General features: G+C 36.2%; 1 non-coding gene across 1 annotated transcript; it reads left to right on the top strand.

Annotated features, from left to right (window-relative positions):
• Positions 1-555: 555 nt before the first annotated feature.
• On the top strand, positions 556-659 carry LOC112799137 (small nucleolar RNA R71). The gene has a single exon (XR_003200717.1). It is a non-coding gene; the product is annotated as a small nucleolar RNA R71 (small nucleolar RNA).
• The last annotated feature ends 4,970 nt before the right edge of the window (positions 660-5,629 follow it).

Genomic DNA, 5,629 nt, shown 5'->3' with positions numbered 1-5,629 from the left:
GAATTCTCTGTCTGTTGCTGAGAAGATGATGGAAAAGGCTTGCTATTGCTAAACCTATTTCTTCCACCATTATTAAAGCCTTGTTGGGGCTTTTGTTGATCCTTCCATGAAAAATTAGGATGATTTCTCCATGAGGAATTATAGGTGTTTCCATAGGCTTCATCCATGTAATTCACCTCTGCCATTGCAGGGTTCTCAGGATTATAAGCTTCTTCTTCAGAAGATGCCTCTTTAGTACTGTTGGATGGATTTTGCCATCCATTCAGACTCTGAGAAATCATGTTGACTTGCTGAATCAACATTTTGTTCTGAGCCAATATGGCATTCAGAGCATCAATTTCAAGAACTCCCTTCCTCTGAGGCATCCCATTACTCACATGATTTCTCTCAAAGGTGTACATGAATTGGTTATTTGCAACCATGCCAATGAGTTCTTGAGCTTTTGCAGGCATTTTCTTTAGGTGAATGGATCCACCTGCAGAATGGTCCAGTGACATCTTAGAAAGCTCAGATAGACCATCATAGAATATATCTAAAATGGTCTACTCTGAAAGCATGCCAGAAGGACACTTTTTGGTCAACTGCTTGTATCTTTCCCAAGCTTCATAGAGGGATTCATCATCTTTTTGCTTGAAGGTCTGAACATCCACTCTAAGCTTGCTCAGCTTTTGAGGAGGAAAGAACTTAGCCAAGAAGGCCGTGACCAGCTTATCCCAAGAGTCCAGGCTATCTTTAGGTTGTGAGTCCAACCATGTTCTAGCCCTGTCTCTTATAGCAAAAGGAAAAAGCATGAGCCTGTAGACTTCAGGATCTACTCACAGATCTGCAAGAATTTAGTTAAAAACTGATAGGGATCTTCTGATGGAAGTCCATGGAACTTGCAATTCTGTTGCATCAGAGCAACTAGTTGAGGCTTCAGCTCAAAATTGTTTGCTCCAATGGCAGGGATTGAGATGCTTCTTCCATAAAAGTTGGAAGTAGATGTAGTATAATCACCAAGCATCCTCCTTGCGCCTCCACCATTGTTATTGGGTTCGGCCATTTCTCTTTCTTTTTCGAGATTCTCTGTAAGGTTTTCTCTAAATTGTTGTGCTTTAGCTTCTCTTAGCTTCCTCTTCAGAGTCCGTTCAGGTTCAGAATATGCTTCAATAAGAATGTTCTTATCCTTGCTCCTACTCATATGAGAAAGAAGAAACAGAAAAGAAAGAGGAATCATCTATGTCACAGTATAGAGATTTCTTTATGTGAGTAAAAGAAAATAATAATAGAAGAAGGAGAAGAGAAAAATTTGAACACAGAGGAGAAGAGAGGGTTCAAATTTTTTAGATGAAGAGAAGTGTTAGTAAATAAATAAAATAAAAAGAAATAGATGAGAGAGAGAGAGTTTTCGAAAATTAAGAGAAGAAATAAAATTAAAATTAAAATTTGAAACAATTAGTTAATTAAAAGAATTTTGAAAAAGAGGGAGATGATTTTCGAAAATTAGAGAGAGAAAAGTATTTAGGTGGTTTTGAAAAAGATAAGAAACAAACAAAAAGTCAATTAGTTAGTTGAAAAAGATTTGAAAATCAATTTTGAAAAGATAGGAAGTTAGAAAAGATTTTGAAATTGATTTTGAAAAAGATATGATTTGAAAAAGATATTTTGATAAGATATGATTGAAAAAGATATTTTCGAAAAGATTTGATTTTTAAAATTAAAATTTGATTACTTGACTAACAAGAAACTAAAAAATATGATTCTAGAATTTAAAGATTGAACCTTTCTTAACAAGAAAGTAACAAACTTCAAATTTTTGAATCAATCACATTAATTGTTAGTAAAGTTTTCGAAATTTTGAAATGACATTAAAAAAAAGATTTTGAAAATCAATTTTTTAAAATTTTCGAAAATAATAAAAAAAATGAAAAAGATTTGATTTTTTGAAAAGATAGGATTTTAAAAATTGAAATCTTGACTTGACTAACAAGAAACAACTTATTTTAAAAAAAAATTTGACTAAGTCAACCCAAAATTTCGAAATTTACGAGTAAAAGAAGGAAAAGATATTTTTTTATTTTTTTGAATTTTTAACGAGGAGAAAGAAAAACACAAATATGACCCAAAATATGAAAATTTTGGATCAAAACCAATGATGCATGCAAGAACACTATGAATGTCAAGATGAACACTAAGAACACTTTGAAGATCAAGATGAACATCAAGACTTATTTTTTAAAATTTTCAAGAAAAAAAAAACATGCAAGACACCAAACTTTTCATGTTTAGACTCTATAAATGCAAAAATGTATATGAAAAACAACAAAAGACGCAAAACAAGAAAATATGAAGATCAAACAAGAAGACTTATCAAGAACAACTTGAAGATCATGAAGAACACCATGTATGAAATTTTTGAAAAAAAATGCATAAATTATAAAAACATGCAATTGACACCAAACTTAAAAATTGACACTAGACTCAAACAAGAAACACAAAATTATTTTTTTGATTTTTATGATTTTATTAATTTTTTGGTTTTTATTCAAAAATTATTTTTTTTGAAAAACAAAAACAAATAAAAAAATTTTGAAAGATTTTTGAAAATTTTTTTGAAAAGAAAATTACCTAATCTGAGCAACAAGATGAACCATCAGTTGTCCAAACTCAAACAATCCCCAGCAACGGTGCCAAAAACTTGGTGCACGAAATTGTGATCATCAACAATGGCACGAAAGACTTGGAGCTCTCAAACATGAATCACACTTTGTCACAACTTCGCACAACTAACCAACAAGTGCACTGGGTCGTCCAAGTAATACCTAACGTGAGTAAGGGTCGATCCCACGGAGATTGTTGGTATGAAGCAAGCTATGGTCATCTTGTAAATCTCAGTCAGGCGGATTCAAATGGTTATAATGGTTTTCGAAAATAAGGATAAATAAAGTGTAAAATAGAGATAGAGATACTTATGTAAATCATTGGTGGGAATTTCAGATAAGTGTATGGAGATGCTTTGTTCCTGTTGAATCTCTGCTTTCCTACTGCTTTCATCCAATTATTCGTACTCTTTTCTATGGCAAGCTGTATGTAGGGCGTCACTGTTGTCAATGGCTACTTTCCATCCTCTCAATGAAAATGGTCCAAATACTCTGTCACAGCACGGCTAATCATCTGTCGGTTCTCGATCATGTCGGAATAGAATCCAGTGATTCTTTTGTGTCTGTCACTACGCCCAACACTCGCGAGTTTGAAGCTCGTCATAGTCATTCAATTTCTGAATCCTACTCGGAATACCATAGACAAGGTTTAGACCTTCTGGATTATCAAGAATGCTGCAAATGGATTCTAGCTTATACCACGAAGACTCGGATCTTTCGGATTGGAGGCTAAGAGATACACGCTCGTTCTAAGGTACAGCGAAAGTGGTTGTCAGTCACGCGTTCATAAGTGAGAATGATGATGAGTGTCACGGATCATCACATTCATCGTGTTGAAGTGCAACAAATATCTTAGAATAAGAATAAGCTAAATTGAATAGAAGAATAATAGTAATTGCATTAATACTCGAGGAATAGCAGAGCTCCACATCCTTAATCTATGGTGTGTAGAAACTCCACCATTGAAAATACATAAGTGATGGTCCAGGCATGGCCGAATGGCCAGCGCCCCAAGGTCTAAGAACTAAACGTCCAAAGATATGACAAGACCAATGGTCAAAAAGACAATGAATACAATAGTAAAAAGTTCTATTCATACTAAACTAGTTACTAGGGTTTACAGAAATAAGTCTAAATGCAGAAATCCACTTTCGGGGCCCACTTTGGTGTGTGCTTAGATTGAGCTTGAGCTTTACACGCGCAGAGGCTTCTCTTGGGGTTAAACGCCAAGTTGTAACATGTTTTTGGCATTTAACTTTGGTTTGTGACGTGTTTCTGGCATTTTACTCCAGAATGCAGCATGGAACCAGCGTTGAACGCCAGTTTCCATCATCTAAACTCGAATAAAGTATGAACTATTATATATTGCTGGAAAGTCCTGGATGTCTTCTTTCCAACGCTGTTGAGAACGAGCCATTTAGAGTTCTGGGAGGTCAGAATCCAACAGCATCAGCAGTCCTTTTTCAACCTGAATCAGATTTTTGCTCAGGTCTCTCAATTTCAGCTAGAAAATACCTTAAAAAATGCCAAAAAGTGTATAAATTATCCGCTCATCAAACCCTGGATGTCTACTTTCCAACGCAGTTGAGAACGCGCCATTTGGAGTTCTGTAGATCCAAAAAATCCATTTCAAGTGCAGGGAGGTCAGAATCCAACAGCATCAGTAGTCCTTTTTCAGCCTGAATCAGATTTTTGCTCAGGTCCCTCAATTTCAGCCAGAAAATACCTGAAATCATAGAAAAACACACAAACTCATAGTAAAGTCCAGAAATGTGAATTTTGCATAAAAACTAATAAAAACATCCCTAAAAGTAGCTAGATCCACTCATCACCTACCAAGCCAAAGACCCTGCCATGAAAAAGTTCTTGGACAAAACCAGGGAATAAGTCGGACAATTTAAAGAATACAAGATCCGGCATATACCTCGGGAACAAAATGTCCGAGCTGACGCACTGTCAAAATTAGCCAGCACCAAATCAGGGGGCAATAGTAGGAGCCTCATCCAGGAAATATTGCAAAGCCCATCAATCTCAGAGGAAGAAAAGGTCGTTGCTATATTAGGTTAGGATCAAGGGTGGATGACTCCCATAATCAGCTACCTCAAATCAGAAATACTCCCTACAGATAAAAAGGAGGCAAAGAGGTTAAAGCGGGAGGCACAGTATTATACCATCATAAACAACATCCTATACAAAAGAGGTATTTTGACACCTATAACATCGACCTTTTCCGGATCCACAGAAATACCATTATTAGAGACAATGTGTCCTAAAATAATACCTTGTCTAACCATAAAATGACATTTCTCAAAATTAAGAACTAAGTTTGATTTAGTGCACCTCTCTAATACTTTTGCAAGGTTGTTCAAACAAAGGTCAAAGGAGTCCCCAGACACACTAAAATCATCCAAGAACACCTCCATGCAATGCTTAAGAAGATTTGCAAATGTACTCATCATACACCATTGGAACATAGCCGGTGCGTTGCACAAGCCAAAAGGCATTCTCTTATAGGCATCAGTTCCAAATGGGCATGTGAAGGTAGTTGTCTCCAGATCTTCCGGAGCAATGTGGATATGAAAATACCCAGAATAGCCATCTAAGAAACAGTAATGAGACTTACTAGACAATTGATCAAGCATTTGATCGATGAACGGCAATGAAAAGTGGTCCTTCCTAGTGGCCATGTTCAGACGCCTATAATCAATACACACCCTTCATGAGTTTTGCACCCTTGTAGCTACTAGCTCCCCACTGTCATTATTGATTGTAGTAATACCAGACTTCTTTGGAATGACTTGTACGGGGCTTACCCACTCACTATCCGAAATTGGATAAATAATGTCAGCCTCTACTAACCGGGTCACTTCCTTCTTCACGACCTCTAGAATAGTGGGGTTCAAACACCTTTGGGGTTGCCAAATAGGTTTAGTGCCTTCTTCTAGGAAGATTTGGTGTTCACACACTTGAAGGCTTTATGCCCACTAGGT

The sequence above is a fragment of the Arachis hypogaea genome, chromosome 4 (assembly GCF_003086295.3).
Source record: "Arachis hypogaea cultivar Tifrunner chromosome 4, arahy.Tifrunner.gnm2.J5K5, whole genome shotgun sequence".
NCBI classification, from domain to species: Eukaryota; Viridiplantae; Streptophyta; class Magnoliopsida; order Fabales; family Fabaceae; genus Arachis; species Arachis hypogaea.
The sequence above is the reverse complement of the archived record's forward strand: the minus strand, read 5'-3'. Positions and strand labels throughout refer to the sequence as shown.